The sequence below is a fragment of the Amblyomma maculatum genome, chromosome 9 (genome assembly GCF_055883805.1).
Source record: "Amblyomma maculatum isolate TAMU_Amacu chromosome 9, ASM5588380v1, whole genome shotgun sequence".
Lineage (NCBI taxonomy): Eukaryota > Metazoa > Arthropoda > Arachnida > Ixodida > Ixodidae > Amblyomma > Amblyomma maculatum.
Window position 1 is genome coordinate 123,568,846 of NC_139352.1, and position 22,283 is coordinate 123,591,128.

The 22,283-nt window shown below is 44.9% G+C and overlaps 1 protein-coding gene and 1 pseudogene across 1 annotated transcript in view; both read left to right on the top strand.

Annotated features, from left to right (window-relative positions):
* LOC146180309 (uncharacterized) overlaps positions 1-22,283 on the top strand; it is a 110,559-nt gene that overhangs the window by 27,364 nt on the left and 60,912 nt on the right. The window lies entirely within an intron of this gene.
* LOC146180310 (uncharacterized) lies at positions 644-2,774 on the top strand (annotated as a pseudogene).

Sequence of the window (22,283 nt, forward strand, 5' to 3'; positions counted from 1 at the left end):
CGGAGCCTCTCCCAAACGCACACCCCTGGAAAAGCCGAGCGCCAGGCCGGGGGACGCTTGTACCCATTATTACCGGTGGGTGCCCGGCGGTGGGTTTCGAATTAACCACCTCCCACAGCCGAGACGGGCGCTCTAACCACTAGGCCAGAAGAAGAAGAGGAAGATGAGATGTGCCTGAGTGTAGAAGAGGAGGAGTGGTGAAGAGGAAGTGTTTTCAGATTCTTATTACAGTTGGTAGTGTGCGCGTGTGTTGGGTATCTTATCTTGTGTTTGTGTTTGTTGCGCCACATTTCTGAATATGATGCAGCACCAACTAGCCCCTCAAGCCGTTATTTTGGACAGTGGTCCTTTAACACATCTGTTTGAGCTATGGCCTTACACATAGCCCAATGTATCCGTGAGTGGATATTATCGGGCTTCGAATTCGGTGAGGTCGTCTTTTCTCTCAGGCTTCTCTGCACGCTGTAGAGCTCCCTCCGCGAGAGTGCTTGGCACATCAGCTCATACGTACTGCATACGGATAATACAACAATGTTGCCGGTTCATAGCCAGTGAAGTGTGACAGGAAAGTGTGTCCTGGGACCTGCATCTGCTAACAGCTATTATTCGGAAGACATTTCAAAAGAGGTGAGCGTTTCACACCATGAAGAACTATCTAAGGTGAATGTTTTCCGTTGACTACTCAAAGAGACACAAGAAGAAAATTGAAAGTGGACAAAATTTTCACAGTGTAGTGCATCTCAGTGTCATGGCTCTCAGAAAAGTCCTCCCGAAGAAGCTCTCCGTGTGCATGAAAGTGACGTAATCTGTCAGAACTGTTACCGCCACTACAAGGAAGACATAGATAACATGCAGAGAGACTGAATGGAAGTAGGCGAAGAATTCCGCCCAGAGCAGGAAATTGTGGAAAACTTAAACGCCAGTGTCAGTCTTTCTTCCAAAATTTTGCCCTTCAAACCACCGGGCATTGTGAAGAAACGTCTAAGACTTTCCTATACAAAGCGAAAGCAGCCAGAGGTGACAAAAGTAGTGGTCAGGGAAATCTGATGAGATATATAGGCAGCATATAATGTCCCCGGGACTTCTATTGTACCAGTAGATGAGTGTGCGAATTGTAGTAGCTGGGAAAGCAACCTTCATGCCGCCTACAACCGATGTTCATCATTTCAAGAAAGTTGCCAGCTGCTGACACTACTACCATCTGCCCTGACTGTGAAAGATGTACAGGTCATCGTACCTGAGGCAACAAGGTACACAATTCAAAAAAGCCAGGAAGATGGCATAGCAGGAAGGCACGTGGTCCACTTTCGAGAGATTCACTAGATGTAAGCTACAGCAGGAAGACATCACCACGGTTTTAGAATATTACACCACGGATGAACTCGATTGCTCCAGACAAAGTCCCAACAAAAAAGATGTGCGAATTCAGAGGGACAGGCAGAAAGAATGGGTAGCAAAACGTTTCGTGACGCAGTCATTGCGAGAAGCTTACCACCTGTACTAGGTAGCTCACCTCACCTCCAATGTTGGACTTAAAAAATTCATATCCTTACGTCCTAAATGGATGAAGTGCACTCCACGGTGGCAAGTGTGTGTGTGTGTGTGTGTGTGTGTGTGTGTGTGTGTGTGTGTGTGTGTGTGTGTGTGTGTGTGTGTGTGTGTGTGTGCGTGCGTGCGTGCGTGCGTGTGTTTGTGCGTGCGTGCGTGCGTGCGCGCGTGCGTGCGCGCGCGCGTGTTGTTTGCACTTTCAGTTGTGCCTCGTAGGACTGCGGATTGCATCTGGCAATTTCCTCTCTCCGGAAGATGTGCAGAGTCTCTGCATATGCCAGGAACCTACTACATCTTGCTTCCTCAAGAAGTGTGACTGGTCCCTTAAGGTGAAATTTTCACTTTCGAAAAATTTGGCATCAGCGATAAGGACGAGGTGCTCGTAGTTAACTGGGCTTCTGGCAAACTTGTTAAGAAAACTCTGAATGCCTCATCGTTCATGAGAGAATTTCAAAGGATGGCCAATAAATGGATTCCTCACAACTATGTTCGATGTGTACAAGCAAAAGCTATGCACGAAGAAAAGCGTGGCTGCAAGAAAGGGAAAATTGTTTTGCATTTTGATTTTGCAGAGAACTGGACTGTTGTGCTTCCCGACGCAGTACAGGCGTACCATTGGCAAAAAAAGCAGGTTACCATTTTACATGCGTTGCCACGTCAAGAAAATCTACTTGGAACTACGCTGTTATTTCCGACATGTTTCATGATTCAGCTCATGCATGCTTGGCTCTGGCGAAGATCAAAGCCCACCTCGAGGACAACGCACAGTCTACACCAAGGTAACCTACGTAAGCAATGGAGCTCCTGCTCACTTCAAGAATAAATTTCAGTTTCATGAGCTACAGCATAATGAATGCCTAGAGATAAAGTGGATGTTTTCAGCCACTGGGCATGGATTAGTTGAACATCGAGCAATGCACCACAACTTGAGAAAGCCTGCGAATGAGGCCGTACAAACTGCAAGCAGCTTCGTAGACCAAGGAACGCTTAAGACTGTCTATATTCTAGAGCTTGCACAGAGCTCGCTCGCAGATTTCTGTGAAAAGAAGGCAGAATGGAAAGCAGCAAGGAAAGTGCCTGAGTGCAGACGCTTCACGTGTGGAAGTATGTGAAGTCGACTGAAGGCAACGCTTTTTACATGGCCCCCACTGCAGATGCAGATTCGAAGAGACTGATCTGGTTTGTGGTTCTGTGCTGGACAATATGTGATGCAAATACTGACGTTAATGACTGCTATTTTTTTTTTTTTTGTCTTACAGGGTTTTCCTGAATTAGAATCTGCACACAAGGTGGCATCATATCTGTAACTTGCCTTGCCAGTTAAACCCTTTTTGAATTTTGAAAATAAAATGTTCCCCTTCAGAAGAAAGAAATTTTCTACTGTGGCAGTGCCCTGCCGAACCACAGACCCCAGAGTTATATCAGGTCTACAGGGAACGCCACTATTACTAAAAAAAGGGCTTTTAGAAAAACAGACGACTTTTTTGGTAGAGCGATGCCGAAAAATGTTACCTTACTCCTTCAATGTGAAGTTGGGGGCATGATAGCTCTGTGATCGGGGAATCTTTCAACACAGCTGCTGAATTCACTCTAACCATTAATTTTTCAGCATAAGGTAGGTACTGATGTTTATTGCAAGAGGGGGAGATAGACGCTTGCTAGAGGTAGAGGATTGCCTCCAGTTCCGTCGTCGTGCACACGGCCATATGAGTGAGCTGTCACTGACAGCGCCTTGTATGCGCGGAGACAGGAAGCTGGAGTGGTCATGCATCGGTTAGAGCGCATAGCAATCAAAAACGCTATATTTAACTCTTTTAGCGAGATCCCCCCAGATTCTTGTTATGTATGCAGATTCAAGTGCTGTTATTTTCTATCAATAAATAATTTATTGCATAGCAAAACGCCATATACAATGCAGAACTTACACAGTGCGGACGCGTTTGACCAACGTTAAAGGAGTATAGACACGTACATTTTCTGTTCCGGTATTTTTGCTTTTAAGTGGTCTAAAACAAAGGAACTGTAGTACTGTAGAACTGTAGAACCATAGTACTTTCTCGGGACACAGCCGGAAGCGCCAGCGGCGCCGGCGCTGTTCGTGTCCGGCCATGTATTGTCATTGCTCTTCGCGGCAACGTGCGAGGTTGGGGTTGCTTGGGGAGCATCTCTGTATAACCAGGAAAGCAATCATATTCCTTCTGACACTTCAAAAAGTGGTGTCTATACTCCTTTAAACAGTTCTTAAGAAATTATGCCGAAAAGAGAAGTTGCTCCAATTTTAACAAACTGTAATCGCAAAAAATAAACCAGAGGATTAATGAGGATTTGTAAACCGTGCGAAAGGAAATCTGCTTACATTTTCATCACGCCGAATTTATTTACCCTTTCGCAGTTAAGCTTTCCAAGGGTAATACCACGAAATCCCCAGGAATTCAGTCATGACCTTGAGTTTGTATTTATTTTTATAACTTCAAAAAAAATATAATGCAACACTTTTTCAGTGCGTTATAATTACGAGACATGTTGGATTATTCTGACAAATTAAAAAAAAAATCAAATATGTTTAAATAAAGGGCTGAAAATTGACTTTTGTGCAGCGCGCTGCTCCTGAGTCAAAGTTCACAATATTTTAATAGACACATATTGCATCAAAACAATTTCTTTTTAGTGTTCTTATTAGTAAAAGTTGCGTAAACGTATTCGCTAAGAAAATAATTCACGAGAAATGTTTAGTGTGTATGTAACTGGGCTCCAAACTTGCAACTTTTTGAAATTGCAAAAACAGCATTTTGCACCTCTAGCGATTACGATTTTTTTTTAGAAATCTACTGCATATTTTGCAAAACTAAGGTTCATTCCTTTGTGCCAAGACATTTACCCACCACATATAAAAGTTTCATTGAAAACAAAAAATGGTCATGGGACCTCAATTTTGGCATGCACCTGATCGCTCGGGCTGTACCAGTCACACCGTAGCCCCATTTCGTGCGGCTATGAAAGAGCAGTAGAGCCGAATTAACTTGTCCGTGGAACCTCACGACGCCAGCGGCAATATAGCGGCGGTGACAATGTTTCGAGGCGGAAGGGTACACGGCAAGATCGATGCCACTTGCTTTGAACATTTCGCCAGAAGGCATACCCCGCCGCTGCGGTGCAGTGGTAAGACGCCCGGCTATTGTGCCGAAGTGCCCAGGTTTGATGCCTACCGCCGGCGTTCGTATGCTGTGGGATGTCAGCGCTTTTTAAAGATACCCAGGTGGTCGATAGATAGATAGATGGATTTATTGAAAGGAAAAGGCTGAGAGGTTGGCCCGAATTATTCAAATCTGGCCTGCTACTCTGCACTGGGGAAGGGGAAGGAGAAAAGAAAGAAGTTCCTGATGGATGACGATGTGGGAGAAGGCATATGAAATATATATACAGACACAGCAGCTTGCTTTACAAACGTGAATCAAGTCCGCTGGCGCTCAAATAACGGCAAAGAGCGCGCACTGCCTGGACGCCCTTCCCCTTGTCCTGCCAAGCGCCCAGCAGCAGTTCCTCCGACAGAGGCCTCTTGTCTAAACGCTTCAAGGAAGCAGCTAGCACATTTCTTTCGTTCGCATACTCTGGGCACACCAATAATACATGGACCACAGTCTCTGGGATGCCACAAGTTAAACATTCCGGTGAGTCCATCTGTCCAATTAAATGTAAGTACTTGCGCGTGAAAGCCACGTTTAAACGAAGTCGATGTATCAAGCATGTCTGATGACGCGGAATATCACGCGGAACATTAAATTTAAATGTTCGATCAAGCCTTCTTAGACGGATGTGTCGGGCGTCTGGTTGAGCCCAGTAAGCTGCTGTAGCAATATTCATATAACTCTTTAGAAGACACGTTGTATCCGCTCTTGAAAAAGGCACAGCTATTTGGAAGCCATTGATGAGTGCGCTTTTCGCTTCAACATCGGCCTGCTCATTCCCATGGAGGCCACTGTGGGCAGGAATCCATTGAAACATTATCATGTGGCCTTGCAGCTGGGCAGATGGGATGAGCTCCATAATGTTTAGTGCCAGGGACTGATAGGCAGTGTGGCGTAAGAAGTTTTCCAAAATTTGTAATGCATTTTTGAGGTGGTTCCCCACATATATAGCGAATAGATTCCCGAATGGCTACAAGTTCGGCAGCGGTTGATGTAGAGGTATGTACCAAAAGGAAATGCAGAGTCGTTTTCTGAGCTGGTATGACCACAGCTGCAGCGGATGCCTGTGCTGACACAGATCCATCGGTGTATACGTGAATATAACTGGGATATTCTGACCAGATGTGTGCCAGAGTAAGTTGTTTGAGTCTACTAATTGGTACCATTGATTTCTTTAGTATTCCGGGAACACGAAGGTGCACCAAAGGTTTATCCATCGTCCATGGTGGTTGGGTGGGACGATATGGGAGGGCATATCCTGTCGGTACTTGCGACTGATGGCAGCGGAGTGCAGTTGTAAAACTGCAGTCCGGCCTCTCATCCAGAATCTTGCTGAGTGGGTGAAAACGGTGTCTTGTAAGTGCTCGTAAATATACACGAAGTGGTTCGTGTGACAAGTATATGGATATTGGGCGAGCGTGTGCCGCTTCAATTGTGCCTTTGTTAGAGGTGCATCTGGGCAGTCCAAGGCATATTTTCAGTGCCTGCGCTTGCACGCTCTCTAAAGTCCGCAAGCAGGAAATGCTCATACTAGAGAGTACTGGGAGACTGTACCGGATGTAGCCAGGTGGTCGAAATTACTCCGTAGCCCTCCACTACAGCTCCTCTTTCTCTCTTTAACTTTCACTCCCACCTTCCTCCCTTCCCTTAGGGCACGGTTCAGGTGTCCACAGAAACAAGTGTGACAGATACTTTGCCTTTCCCGTCCTGTGAACCAATTATTATTATTATTATTATTAGCCGCAGCTTTTTTTTTTATGTTAGGCTACTGCCAGTTCACGATGATGTCTATGATACATGGTGAGCGTTTTCACGCTCACCAAGGGTCAGAAAGAAACATGAGTCAACATAGAAAGCCTGCAAGATACGCGCTGCAGCATAGGCAGAGCCGCTGTTGTACTACCCAGTCAGGTTTTTCTTGGCCGCCACGAGGCGGTGCCACCCTACCCAAAACCCCAGCGCAAGGCTTCTATTGGCCACAACCTCCCATGATTAGTCGTACAAAACCTTGGCCCTCAGTCACCAGCGGCTGCGGAGCAACTGACCACGGCGGTGGTCAGACCTGTGACGCAGCAGGGGACGCTAAGAATTTCTTGCTCCGAGGACAGGCCGCCATTGGAAAACTGACCCTGGCAACGTTTAACGCTAGAATCCTAGCTAGTGAGGCTAGTTTAGAAGTGGCTGTTAGAGGAACTAGAAGGTATGCAATGGGTCTTAGTGAGGTTAGGAGGCCAAATGAGGCATATACTACTGAAGGACGAGCACGTACTGTCTTATCAAGGTTTACCGGAGAGGCGAGAACTAGGAGTAGGTTTCTTTGTCAATAAGTATATAGCTGGTAATATAGATGAAACCTCGGCGGTGATGCAGGCATTGCGAAATCAGGGGGTAGACGAGCCGTACGCGAAAGTGCTGGAAGATATATATAGTGGCTGCACAGCAACAATAGTTCTGCATAAAGAAAGTAACAAAATTCCCATAAAGAAAGGTGTTAGGCAAGGAGACACAATCTCCCCAGTACTATTCACAGCTTGTTTAGAGGAAGTATTCAGAGACTTGGAATGGGAGCAGTTAGGGATAAGGCTAGATGGAGAATACCTCAGTAATCTGCGATTTGCTGATGACATTGCCTTGCTAAGCAACTCGGGAGATGAACTGCAAATAATGATTGATGACCTAGACAGGAAAAGTAGAAAGGTAGGCTTGAAAATCAATATGCAGAAGACTAAGGTAATGTTCAACAGCCTCGGGAAGGAACAGGAGTTTACATTAGGTAGCGAAATACTGGAAGTAGTAGGCGAATATATCTACTTAGGACAGGTAGTAACCGCAGATCCGGACCATGAAAAGGAAATAACAAGAAGAATAAGATTGGGATGGAGCGCATTTGGCAAGCACTCGCAGATTATGACTAGCAACTTACCGGTATCGCTCAAGAGGAAAGTATACAACAGTTGCATCTTGCCTGTACTCACCTATGGGGCTGAAACGTGGAGGCTAACCAAGAGAGTTCTACTTAAGTTGAGGACAACCCAGAGGGCTATGGAACGAAAAATGGTAGGGGTAACATTAAGAGATAGAAAGCGTGCAGAGTGGGTCAGAGAAATAACTCAAGTTAATGACATTCTAGCGGAAATTAAGAAGAAGAAATGGACATGGGCAGGACATGTAGTGCGAAGAGAGGATAACCGATGGTCGCTGAGGGTAACAAACTGGATTCCAAGGGAAGGAAAGCGTAGCAGGGGGCGGCAGAAAGTTAGGTGGACGGATGAGATTAAGAAGTTCGCAGGGGTCAAGTGGATGCAGCTAGCACAGAACCGGGTTAAGTGGAGAGATATGGGAGAGGCCTTCGCCCTGCAGTGGGTATAATCAGGCTGATGATGATGATAGATGAATTTTATAGCATTAATGAGAGGGTGGCAGGCATCATAATTAAGCATAATAAGCAGTATAAGCTGAAGGTTGTACAAGCATACGCACCTACTTGTAGTCATATTATACTGTACTAATCGGCGACTTCAATGCTAAGGTGGGTAGAAAGCAAGCTGGAGACCACACAGTGGACAACTATGGCATATGATTTAGAAATAGCAGGGGGGAGTTACTAGTTGAGTTTGCTTAACACAAGAACTTAAGAATCATGAACACCTTCTTCAGCAAACAGCCAGAAGCTGACATGGGAAAGCTCTAACAGTGAGATTAAAATGAAATTGATTTCATACTGTGTTCTAACCCCGGCATCATGCAGTATGTAGAGGTAATTGGAAAGGTGCGATGCCGTGACCACAGGATGGTAAGGTCTCAAATTAATCTGGATTTGAAGACAAAGCGGAACAAATTGGTGAGGAAGAAGTCCATCAACAAATTAGTGGTAAGGGGAAAAGTACAAGAATTCAGGCTCTTGCTGCAGAATCGATACTCAGTGCTAACCGAGGAAGGCAACCTTAGCCTAGAAGCGATGAACTGTAATTTCAGAGATATCATTACTGACTGTGCATAGAAGTAGATGGTAGGATTGTTTGAGAGGATGCCGGTAAACTTTCTAAGGAGACGAAAGATTTGGTTAAGAAACTCCAAAGTGTGAAAAGCCTCCAAAGCCTCCAACCTAACAGTCCGGATAAAACAGGAAGAGATATAGTAGGCAAAGTGACCGACATAAAAAAGTGTAACGGGTAAAATTCAGCATGCTCTAAAGAACGGTGCTAGCCTGAAAGCGGTAAAGAGGAAATTAGGCATGATGTATGCACTGAGTGACAAAGTGGAAAACACTAACACTGTCTTAATTCATAAGAAAGGGGACGCTAAGGACAATTACAAACCAGTCAGCTTACTATAGACCTTAATCAACCAAAAGATCAAGCAGCAATTCAGAAAAGGTACTCTACCATTGATCACATCCACATCATAAATCAAGTGATAGAAAAGTGCTCGGAATTTAACCAGCCTCTATACATAGCATTTATTGATTTTGAAAAGGCATTTGATTTGGATTGAAACCTCAGCAGTCATGCAGGCATTGTGAGATCAGGATGTCGGCTATATGTGAAAGTACTGGAAGATATCTATAGTGGCTGCACAGCAACTATAGTTCTGCTTAAGGAAAGGGATAAAATTCCAATTAAGAAAGGTTTTAAGCAAGGAGACATGATCTCCCTAGTGCTATTTACAGCTTACTTAGAGAGTGTATTCAAAGGCATAGAATGGAAACAGGTAGGCATCAGGGTCCATGGAGAATATATCAGTAGTCTGCGATTCGCTCATGATGTTGCCTTGTTAAGTAACTCAGATGACCAACTGCAACTAATGATAAATGATCTAGATAGAAGCAGAAAAGTAGGCCTAACGATTAATGTGGGGACCGACTGCAACTAATGATAAATGATCTAGATAGAAGAAGCAGAAAGATAGGCCTAAAGATTAATGTGCAGAAAACTGGTAATGCTGAACAGCCTGGATAAGGAGCAACAGTTTAAAATAGACAGCGAAGCTGGAAGTGGTAGGCGAATATGACTGCTTAGGACAGGTAGTGACCACAGATCCGGCCCACGAAAGGGAAATAACTAGGAGAATAAGATTTGGATGGAGCGCATTTGGAAGGTGTTGTATTCAGTTTCCTTTTCCATTTGAATTCTTTATTCCCCAGGGGGTGCTACTGTTCTTCGTTATATGGAGGAAAAGAACTAGGAAACAAACCAGTAAGCATGCTAGTCACAAGGACAAAGAAATAGCGTTAAGCAACAGGTGAAAAACACAGAAGGTAAAAATTGGATAAATTCTATGGCAAAGAAGAAGAGTATAGAACTATAGCAAAAGTGGAAAAGGCAGATTAGGAAGGAAGGTACTTCAAAAGGGTGGAAATTCGAGTTGGTTGGTGCATGATCTGAGGCTAAAAACAGCGCTAACAGACGAAGCAGAGAGAGGGACATGACGGCTTCGTCTCTGTTAGCGCTGTTTGGCAGTGCCCTACTTTTTGAAGCTAGATCAGGGTGCCTTAGAACACGCAGCTCAAAAAGAAATTTAGCCATGAAGATGGCACATGTGCAGTATGTGGTAAATCCACAGAAACAATTAACCATATTATTCTCGAATGGAATGGTATCCATCCGGAAGTCGATGCAGGCGCAGTCACTCTTCCTGAAGCTCTGGGGTTTAGAGATACCAGTGGCTGGGTGAATGAACCTGTGTTGGAAGCTAGCAAAAACCTGTTGGAAGATTGGTGGCTTAAAAACAGAAAAGTGACATAATGTTTGTTATGTAGAAACAAAAATTCAATAAATAGAATGATGGTGTAGTTAACCAATCTAAAATAATAATTAAGATATAGGGGTGAAAAATGAGCATGATAGCAACTGCTACCACCCCGTTTCAAAGGGAATGCTCCTATACTCCATCCATCCATCCATGTATATATAATTTTATGTGTGAATAGACAGGTTTTTTGTGCATCTGGATGGCTATAGTCTGGCATCCACCTTCGAAAACATCACATCGGCGACGAGGATGGGATTCGAACCCATGCGGGCAGAGTCGTATTTGTCAGAAGGGGCCACGACAGACTTGTCATCGGTGAGGGCCATAACACTTGGCGCTGCTGGTGCTGTGGCTCTCTCGGGTCATTAAAGCCTTGAATCTTGACATTGAGGATTCTGCTTTTAAATGCTTGTACAAGTTCATTGCTCCGCTGTTGACTGTCGTTGACCCGCCGTTCCGTTCCAATTTCACGTCAAGCATGCAGCCCCGTAACAATTATCTGCTGCCAGCTTTAGCACATGAGTTCAGTTCGCTTTCAGTCCCAAGGTGGGTCTTGCTAAGAGGTTCACGCATCACATCAAGACTGCGGCAAGGCGTGCAGCCTGTAGCTTCCAAGCTTTGCCGTCTGCCATATTCTCTCCGGTCACCAGTATCAAATGAGCTTCAGAAATTGCTGAGCCTTGACATCATCGAGCGCATCGATGCTTCTAAATGGGTGTCCCCCATTGTTGTTGACAAGAAAGATGGTAGCATCAGGATATATGTGGATCTTAGAGAGCCGAACTAAGCTATTGTTCCAGACAGTTTCCCATTGCCCCATACAGAGGAGCTGTTTCACGCTTTGGTAGGCGCTGCACACTTCACAAAACTTGGCTTGGCTTCCGCTTACCATCAGGTTCTCTTGCACCCTGACAGCAGGGATCTGACAGCTTTCATGACTCATGACGGGCTTTTCTGTTTTAAAAGAGTTTCCTTTGGATTGACTTCTGCCCCAGCGGCATTCCAGAAAATGATGACAACAATCCTTGACCGTTGTCATGGCGTGTTGTTCTATATTGATGATGTGAACTTTTTTGGCAAGCCCGCAGAAGGGCACCTTTCAAACTTGAACACCATGCTGTGAAAGATCAAGAACACAGGCCTGAAACTGAATAACAAATGCCTCTTCGACATTCCAGTACTTGCGTTTCTAGGGCATAAGGTCACTGCATGTGGTATCTCGCCACTTCCAGAGAAAGTAGATTCCATAGTTAACACATCAGGGCCAACTTATGTTGCCGCCCTCCGCTTGTCCCTGGGTCTTGTAGAATACTACTCCAACTTTGTTCCACACTTGGCACAAGTAGTCGAGCATATGAGAATCTTACTTCGCAAAAATGAGCCGTTCATCAGGTCAGCTGAAGCAGACAGCAGTTTCAGGAGGGTTAAGGAAATGCTATCGAGTACAGTCCTCTAGATGTTCGATCTTTCACTTTTAGTCATTGTGTTGACTGACACGTCCCACTGTGGACTGGGAGCAGTCTTGCAGCAACAAAGTGACCATGAGCTCCGTGCAGTCGCTTTCGCACCTGTACACTGTCGCCTGTGGATAGGAAATATTCAGTTTGTGAATGAGAAGCACTTGCATGTAGTTGTGCATGTGAGCAATGGCACACATGCCTTTAGAGTCGCCATTTCGCAATTCGGACAGACCACCAGGCACTGGTGTTCTTGCTGTCGTCACAAGGACATGGGAAACACCCACTCCAAATCGCACGCTGGAATGCATGACTGCTTTGCTACAGTTTTGGTGTTGAATACTCTAAGGGGTCTACAAACACTGTAGCAGATGCGCTTTCTCGGCTGCCAGCACCTACCTCGGAGGCAGATTGCCAAGGAGGAGATATTGTCTCGTTCATTGAGCCAGCCTGCGTGACGACAAAAGTTCAGGCAGGCCGCCCTCGACGACGGTTGCCTGAAAACCATCAAGTCATTCGTGCTGAGTTCCTGGCTGCCAAAGAAGTCCATACCAGAAAATGCGAAACTAATCTAGCCTATTCGGGAAAAACTGTATTGTTAATAACCTGCTACTGCGAGCAGAGTGCCTCGTTCGGTCATCCCTCACTGCTCAGATCATCAGCACCGCACACGAGACACATCTGGGTATCACGCGCACGAAGGCGCGACTGCGTGAGCGGTCTTGGTGGCCACGAATCAATAAGCAAGTGGAAATGGCAATAAAAGAACTGTCACATCTGCCTGAAGGCACATAAGTCCACCACCACATCACCAGCACCGTTGCAGCTTGTTGAATGGTCTGAGCGACCGTGGCAGAAGTTTGGCCTAGACATTGTTGGTCCTTTTGCGCATGCAGATTGTTGACTGCCATTCTAAATGGCTCATACTTAACCAGCCAAAAGACGGGACACAGCAAAGAGGAGGACAGGACAAGGCTGGACTATCAACTGAATGTTTATTGATCGGAAGAAAACGAAAAGCTCGCGCGCAACCCAACCAGTGGATTGGCAAGACAATGGGAGGAAGATGAAGACGAAAATTCAAAGCAATTCAAAGTCAAGGTCTAACTAACGACGTTAGTTAGACCTTGACTTTGAATTGCTTTGAATTTTCGTCTTCATCTTCCTCCCATTGTCTTGCCAATCCACTGGTTGGGTTGCGCGCGAGCTTTTCGTTTTCTTCCGATCAATAAACATTCAGTTGATAGTCCAGCCTTGTCCTGTCCTCCTCTTTGCTGTGTCCCGTCTTTTGGCTGGTTAAGTATGAACCTATACCAACGTGCCCAGACGTCAACCTTGTTGAATTCTAAATGGCCGGAGGTACAGTTTTGCAGCAAAGTTTTCACGAGCACCATGAAAGACCTTTTAACAAATATTTTAGCCCATGAAGGCTATCCAGAAGAGATCAGACCATGGAAGACCTTTTAACAAATGTTTTAGCCCGTGAAGGCTATCCAGGAGATATCATCTGTGACAATGGACCTCAGTTCACGTCTTGTGAATTCATCACCTTCCTGCACAGCAGAGGCATCTTTCACGTTTGTTGGTGTACTATCCCCAAGTGAATGGGCAAATAGAGTGGTTCAAACACACATTGAAACACTCCATTCAAGTCGCACTCCTCGAAAGACGACCACTCCGGCAAGCAGTCACAGAATATCTTGCTATTTAACAATGTACTCCTCAGGCCGTCTCCCCAGCAGTTCTCCTGCATGGTAGAATACCCCGAATCTGGCTGGATGTCTTGGGTTTCTTAACACCAGCATTAGCGGAAGACCCAGCCAAGGAGTTGGCGCTACTCTGTCGAAGGGTCCGGCATCAACAGCAGAGCAGCAAGCACTACACGGATAAAAGGAGAGCTGCCAAGAAGATGACGATAGCCGTAGATGATTTTGTCCGTGTCAAGAAAGCACCCGTTCGTTCAAGGGAGGCTGCGCCTTTTCTTCAACTAAAGTGATAGAGAGAAGGGTAGCAGCCTCGGTCTCCTGATGTGCTGCAGTCGCCTTCCCCCAGGATGCAGGCTCAGGCCTCCTGGCATACTGCAGCAGCAGCCTACGAGCTCGTCGCCATCGGTGACAGTGCAGTGTTCAAAGTGGTCGACTCAAGAGCGCCGGCAGCGGCCATCAGCCTGGCTCCAAGACTATCAGACCTATTAGTTGGCGGACTGACGTGTACATTGTACATAGTCTGTAAATATGGGTAAATAAGTACAGTGCGCATGCCTTGGGGTTTCCTTACCAATGCTTACTAACAACTAATCACTAAAAATAACGGGGGGGGAGTATGTTATACTCAGTTTCGTTTTGAATTCTCTATTCCCCAGGGGGCACTTCTGTTCTTAGTTAAAAACGAGCATGATAGGAACTGCTACCACCCCGTTTCAAAGGGAACGCTGCCATATTCCATCCATCCATCCATCCATATATATATATATATATATATATGACTATATGTTTGAATAAACGGGTTTTTTCTGCATCGGGACGGCTGGAGTCTGACTTCCACCTTCGAACACATCACAGAAGATACTCAAACATTATGACCACCAGCTTACTGGTATCGCTCAAGAGGAAAGTGTATAACAGTTGCATCCTACCGGTACTGACCTATGGGGCTGAAACATGAGTTTAATGAAAAGGGTTCTACATAAGTTGAGGACAACGCAGAGGGCCATGGAACGGAAAATGGTAGGTGTCACATTACGAGATAGGAAGCGTGCAGATTGGGTCAGAGAAATAACTCAATTTACTGACATTCTAGTCAACATTAAGAAGAAGAAATGGGCATGGGCAGGACATGTAGTTCAAAGAGAGGATAACCAATGTTCTCTAACAGTAACCAATTGGATTCCAAGGGAAGGTAAGCGTAGTAGGGGGTGGCAGAAAACTAGGTGGGTGGATGAGATTAAGAAATTCACAGGGGTGAAGTGAATGCAGCTACCACTGGACCAGGTTAATTGGAGGAAAATGGGAAAGGCCTTTACCCTGCAGTGGGTATAGCCTGGCTGATGATGGTGGCTGCCGGCATGGTCGAGGAGCAAGCCTCATTGCCTGCATAATTTTTCAAAGAATATACCAGCTAAACAGGTGTTCAGCACAGAAAATATCTCTTTGTCACTTTTAACGACCGCTAGTTCTCTCTGTTGCACTCGTGCTTCACTTATCTTTGTTGGCTCACCATGTGTTGTAATGCTCCTTTTCTCTTGCTCCTTATCTTTCATTTTCTGTGCACATGGTGTCTTCTGTTTGAACTGTCAAAACAAGCAGTGGACGCCCCAAGTTGCAACTGTGAAGTAGCCTGTTTTCCTTCACTGTCCCAACGTTGGAGCCAGAGATGATATCTGAAAACTCCTTTAGCGTTGTGTGTGGCCTCATCATCATCATCAGCCTAACTACACCCAGTGCAGGGACAAGGGCCTCTCCCATATTCTTCCAATTTACCCGGTCCTGTGCTAGCTGCATCCATTTGACCCCTGCGAACTTCTTACCCTCATCCGCCTACCTAACTTTGTTTTGCCCCCTGCTACGCTTTCCTTCCCTTGAAATCCAGCTTGTTACCCTAAACGACCATCGGTTATCCTCTCTTCGCACTACATGTCCCGCCCATGGCCATTTCTTCTTCTTGATTTCCACTAGAATGTCGGTAACTTGAGTTATTTCTTTGACCCACTCTGCACGCTTCCTATCTCTTAACGTTACCCCTACCATTTTTTTGCTCCATAGCCCTCTGCGTTGTCCTAAACTTAAGTAGAACCGTTTTCATTAGCCTCCACATTTCAGCCCCACAGGTGAGTACAGGTAAGATGCAACTGTTGTATACTTTCCTCTTGAGCAATACCGATAAGCTGCTAGTCATAATCTAATATTAATAATAATAATAATACTTTATTTTTCCTTAGACGAATACGATAGACGATACGAATACGATACACGAAGACTCTACACCGCATGAGGCAGAAGTAGATACGAACTTCTAGCCAGTCGCAGACGGAGAAAGCATGAGGCATATACGGCATATTGGCAACAGAACAATGTAATTCAAGTAACAGGAATATGCTATCACATTGAAGCATAAATTTTGAGGGGGTCAGTGGGTCCTGACCCTTATTCGCTTCGCCGAGGGGGGTGGGATGGGGTTACATATAACATTCAAGTCTGGGGCCGTGCGCGGCAGTACGACATGTACAGATCGACATGTACGTGTAGTGTAATTTGGAAGACGTCGCGTAAAAATGCTGTTGTTTGGACACGGCGCCGCAGGTGCCACCGATGATGTGCCCCGATCGCATCCAGACTTGCTCTAGGTACGAACAGAAAAAGCAAAGTGAAACAGTTAACTCCGTTGCACTTCTGATTTTCCCGAATGCCGCCTCGGTAGTGCCTAAACTTGTTTTCTTTTTTTTTTTCTATTAAAGTTATACGACAACCGAACGAGACAGCGCCTAACTATCGAGCAGTATGGCGTGCAAAGTGAACAGGCCAGCATTTCGTGCGTAAGGTTTGATTATGCTTCCTGTATTGTGTGTTTAAATGTAGATTTGCTTATGAAAAAAGCAGCGCTTAGAACGGGGACAGAAAAGCAACACATACGCGCCAACTTGCCGGAATTGGCCCTCTGTATCAGTTCGCTTAAGCCCACATCTCCTAGCTGAACTTCCTAATTCCGGACAATACGTACCCGCATATGCCAAAGCCGAGAACCGGATTGCCCACACTGAGAAAGCAAGACCCGCAAAAGAATGAAACTCACCTCAAACCTGCATGAACAAACTTTTCACTTGGACCGCACATTTGCTGAAAATATCCGAGGGCACTACCGCAATGAAAGCTTATTCGCGCACATTGTACACAGATGTCCTTGAGCATATATAATTTGCAACAGCGCACCAAAGTGTTGTTTTTAACATAAGCATCAACAACTTGAGTGGTCTGATCGAAAGCACAGAGCAACACAAACTGAAAGGCTTCCCCTGTTGTTCCTGCCGTTCTTTTTTTTTTTTTTTTTTTTTCTTTCTTTTTTTTTTTTTTTCTTTTTTGTGGAAGGCAGGGGGGGGGGGGGGGGAGCGAGATTGAACTGAAGGAAGGCCCTTTGGACAGAGAGAGCGTGAAAGGAACGAACGGTGGTGGACGCGTGTGTATCCTTCTGAGAGCACTGCTGCCACATGCACCCATGTCTCCACCCGGCGCCTCGGGGAGATCTGATAAGACCAGCCACAGCTGCTGCTTGGGCTCGGCCGTAGACCAGGTTTTTTAAACAGCTTTCCTACTCACAGCTAGCTGCTCTCGCTGTGAAGGGTGTATAGTCTGTCGTCGGCTCATTACCACAGGGGGCGAAGCCCGACGCACACTTGTTTGCTTTGTGCTTTATCTGTTGCCTCCCAGCAGCGCCAAGTCAGTCTTCAAACGAAGCGCCACCATGCAAAGCTCTCGTGTTCACAGGCTGAGGTGCACCCCGGCTAACAACGTTCCGGCTACAGCCTTCTAGAACACTGTAGCCCGCCGAATGGAATATCTTCCCGGCCTAGTAAGAGTTTCGTTAGTTTCGTTAGTTTCGTTGCTTCGGTTTTAGTTTGTTTAGCAACACACACATGGTGTATGCGTGTGTTTGGCACAAGGCAGGAAAAGGGACAGGACGCTATCTGAAAGCAGGCATCTCGCTCACACGAGGAGCGAACAACTGCTTGCACAACAGCATGGAGAATCCGCGGAAGAGAGGAGGCCTCTTTCCCTCCCCAGAAATGGCTAAGCAGAATCAGGTGTACAAAAAGCAGTGCTGTCATAATTTCAACCTGTCAGCTGGAGATCCAAGGACATACCATGACTACACGGAATTGGATTTCATTTATCCTCATCTGTCTGCTTTATTGAGTCAGTCTTAGAGTGAGTGTGAGGCGCTGAAGGGTAGCGTTCGAGAGCAGGTATCACGCAAACCCTCGAAGCTTTCTTCCCCGAAGTCTTTTTTTTGTTCAGACCTGGCAGACGTTTTAACAGTATGCGAAGACAGTTGCTCTCTGGTGCGACTCTAGCCTTGTCAGCATGCATACAGGTACTTCACCTCAGCTTGTCATCTTGTTGGGATACTTATTAAAATGAGCTCATAAAGTCGTAAGCTAAAATTACAGCCTGTACTCAAGATTCAAGCATCCTGGCAGAGCGGCATGCAGGTAGTTTTTTAGCAATACCCTTAGAAACTTAAAATAAGCTGACTGGTGGTTTAAAATACCTTCTTTTTTAGCGAGGCTCATACCACCAGCACGCTTTGATTTTGCGAAAAGCAACAAATGTATCTAAGAACTGTAAGCACCCTTGCGCTGGCACCTCATAGCTGAAACCAACCCGGAAGCACATTCGGCAAAGATTCATAGAACCCAGTTCGGCATTGTCATACCCCTGTAATGCGTGAGTCTGTCATAACATACTGCCTTACGATCGTCGGGTATTACTATGCATTAAACTTATTCTGACTACAGAACGAATGTTAAAATCAAATAAAGAATAGGAGAACCTTACTCCGGTACAGGACTTCAACAGGTTAACACGAATTGCGAACACACTCTTTGGATACTGGAAATGAAACAACTCTTTCGTGAAATTGTGCTCAATGCTCACAGGCTGTTACTTCACCAACGATATTAAAACCCATCTAAAGAAAACTATCTTAAGAACATAGATAAACTAAAACCTATTGTTATAAAAATTACAGGAAAAACAATGCATTCTAATTGCATGCCACACATAATGCACGATATGATGATTTTGCTAATTCACAACAAAGCAAAACATGGTAAAAGAAATAAGAAAATTCTGCTTCTTTCTGCAATCTCATGACAAACATTGCATCGGATATTGAACTGCGGTTTATTTTTTTGGAGCTCTTATCAGCACAAATTCACTGCTGTTTATTTTCCATTGGTTTTGTTGCGAATTGTAATTTACACTTTTTATAAAAGTTTTATGTAAAATCTTGCTAACTGGACAGTCACGAAACACTATCAAGAAATACTTCTCATACGTTGACTACTCATGCAAGCCGCTCTAAAGAAGGGGGAAAAAAGAAAAAAACGTGTGGCAGGGTCACAGCAGATAAGATCACCCCACCTCGGTCTTTTGTGTTCAACGTTTCTACTGTGCGTCCCAACTCTTTTGGACGCGGTATTTTTTTTCTGGACCTGCGTTTGCCTGAATGGCAAAGAAACGTTAGCAGTTAGAAACGGCTGTCCTGTGTATTTCCCCGGTCCCGTCGTGTTCCGTGAGGCTAGAAACAGCGACATCGCTTTCGGCGACTTCCAAGCAGCTCTCTAGTGTCGTTTTCGGACTTTTCTTCACCACGAGCACCGGGGCAACTTTGTGGCTTTTGTTCCTGCTTCTTTTTCCTGCAGCGCCTGTGCCCCGTTTCATCTGTTTATACAACACAACCCTAGTGGAGGAGAAAGTGTGTGGTCACTCGTGCCTTTCGTGTTGCCGCGTGCTTTTTCTTATTATACAGAAGCTATGCCTTTCGTGGAAGGTTTGCCCTCTCCCCCCAAACTCTGTATCTTTCCCTCCCTCACCCGCACCTCACTGCCTCTGCCCTCCCTCACCCTCGTCCTCACGAATTTTTCAGCGCTGATCCTCCCTCGCCCTCACATCACTGAATCAAATCCTCACGAGATGAGGGTGAGGACGCCCTCATGAGGGCTCACCCTCGTGAGGATGCCCATGTCTGCCTATAAATGGCTGTCTGGGTGTAAGGAGGTTTCGCAGTGCAATACTTAAAGCTTTCTTTATTTATTTTTTTTAGACTAATGGAGGCAGCTTCTAGCTATGCACTTGTCAAACCTAACGGAACAGTGTTTATATCATGAATCAACTTTGTTAGCTCCGTTGGGCTGGAAGAATCCAAACAAAACCTCAGTTTCAATGACATGAAACAAATGTTTTGGATACATTCAACCAACAAAATTCGTACACTAATACTGTTCGTGGATATGATCTGCTTTTACTGGCACTATGTTCTCATCACCTAGTCTTGGCATCAAGGCTACTATAACTTGACTAGACAGGCTGTGATGGTATCAGCCAGCTCAGTTACTAGCTTGCCACCCATCTCCTGTTTCTGGCTGAAAATTATATGGCAATTATCATTTCATGGTTTACAAATGCCAATCCTCAGAGCTTCCCCATAGGATGCACCTGGAAAAATTATATTGGCACCACTCCTCTGTAATCTAGAAATAAATATAGTTAATACTTCATTCATTTTGATTGTGCTTTTCTCATCTAATAGCTTCTTCTGTTTAGTATTTGCTTTCAGCTGGTGGTTTCCACTCAAAAGATACTAGCACTGAGAAAGGTAAGGCCGGCAGACCTTCATGCATAACATGCTTTGTGTGACTCATTTTTTGTCATCATATTCTGCACTGTCCTAGTTTCTATATGCTCCTTTTGAGCTTAATATAATGTGCCCTCACTAATTTGAACTTACTTTACTCGAACTGCTGGTTTACTACAGCTGACCTTTTGGTCCTGTCAAAACTATGTACAGTAAAAACTAAGATTCTGTGTGACTCAAATCAAATTTACAATCTCCTTCAAGTTTGAATTGATTTTAGTTTGACTGCACTTTGTAAAGTCTACTGTACTTTCCTTTTTGGATGTACCTGGAATAGCATGTATTACAAGTGATAAGGGGGGTGCGTTTTCCAACTTTTGACGCAGATAAAACTGAGAGAAGTGACAGCATTCATCTGTGAGGCAGTTATTACGATGGCAGAGCAATGGCCTGTAATCATCTGTGTGCCCACAGAGAATGCAGTGCAGCCTTGATTCAAGAAAAGGAATGATAACAGAATGAGAGCAGCGATAATGACTCACCTGCTGATAAGGGCAAACTGGAAGCCATTGAATGTGACATGTCCCCTATCGAGCAGTACATCTCTTTTAGATATGAATGGTACCGCTAAAGAAATAAACAAATAAACAATAAAGGATGTTGCACACAATTACCTTGCCAGGCTTGGTGAGTGACATCAGTCACATTTGCATAATTCATAGCATGCCATTTAATAGCTGATGCTTTGCTGTTTGCAGCAGTGTATTTAGGGCCGCATGTTTTGTTTTAATATTTGAATGCAGTGCAAACCTTCACCTAATGCAAGAAGGGCTAAAATAAAATGCACATAAAGAAGCTTTGTTGCTCCTAGCCTTGGAGCTTGGTAACTTATCCAAGCCTGGAAGGGCGTCTCATGTGTTTGCTTAACCAAATAGGCATTTGCAACTGTCTGTGTCTCAAAAGGCGAGTTCTTTTTCACAGCAGTTGCTCTCACTGCACCAGGCCTTGATGCAAACCCGCATCAGAGCTTTGTCGTTTCCTTCTTGTCTATTCCTTGTTTGGGCATTAAGAAAGGTCTACGATACAATAAGCTTTATTTTCCATCAAAGATGGAGGGAGACGAGGCTAAAAGCTGCGGCCGCAGCTTGACTGGTCCTCGCCCCCCTTCTTCAGTCTTCAGTCTCAGACTCTGTGGCTTTGCACTCTGCTTATTTTTTTGTCTATCTTTGACAGTGCTGTGTCACTTCTAAAGGCGCTGCATGTTTTAAATATGAAGTCATCAAAGAAGAAGCAGTATTCAGACTTAGTGACCAATTTATTTTGCACTGTGCTCGTTAATTGTTATTAAAAGGCAAGTACCTCTGTAGTGGATACTAACATTTACTGGGGTATGGAACCAGTGTGTGGTCTGGGGAAGGAAAAGTGGTTCTCATGCCTGACATGAGCCCATGGTTGAGAGATGGAAAACACTACTGTTCTACCTGTGGTTAACTTGCTTATTGTCACACCTAGCCTGTAGTATTTCTGTATGTTTTGTTTCAGGAGCCGAGGTGAGTGTCATACGAGCGAGCCAAAATGGTACAGCACCCTGCAATAAGCAAACAAGTGTGCCAATATGCTGAAAATTTTTAAGTAAAAAAAATTGAAATTTAAAAATTGACAGGCAGTCAACGATGTTCATGTTGCATATACACAAGAGTGTTTCTTTTCTGCAGCATGCTGCATTGTTATGTTATCATTGCGCCTATGTGTGGTGGAAATTTTCTTTTAGGTGACTTAAGGGGGAATGCAGGGCTACCACAAATTTTATCAAAAATACCTGTTTTTAAATTTTTGTTGTTTTGAATTGTGCATGTATTATATAATCTGTGAAGAGGAAGAAGTGCACAAGGAACCTGCCAGTCAGTGGCATCGTGATCGCTGCGCGTGCTGGATCTGACTGTGTTCGCTGCCGCTGTGTTCGCCGCTGATCTGCTCAGTCCTGCTGATCAAG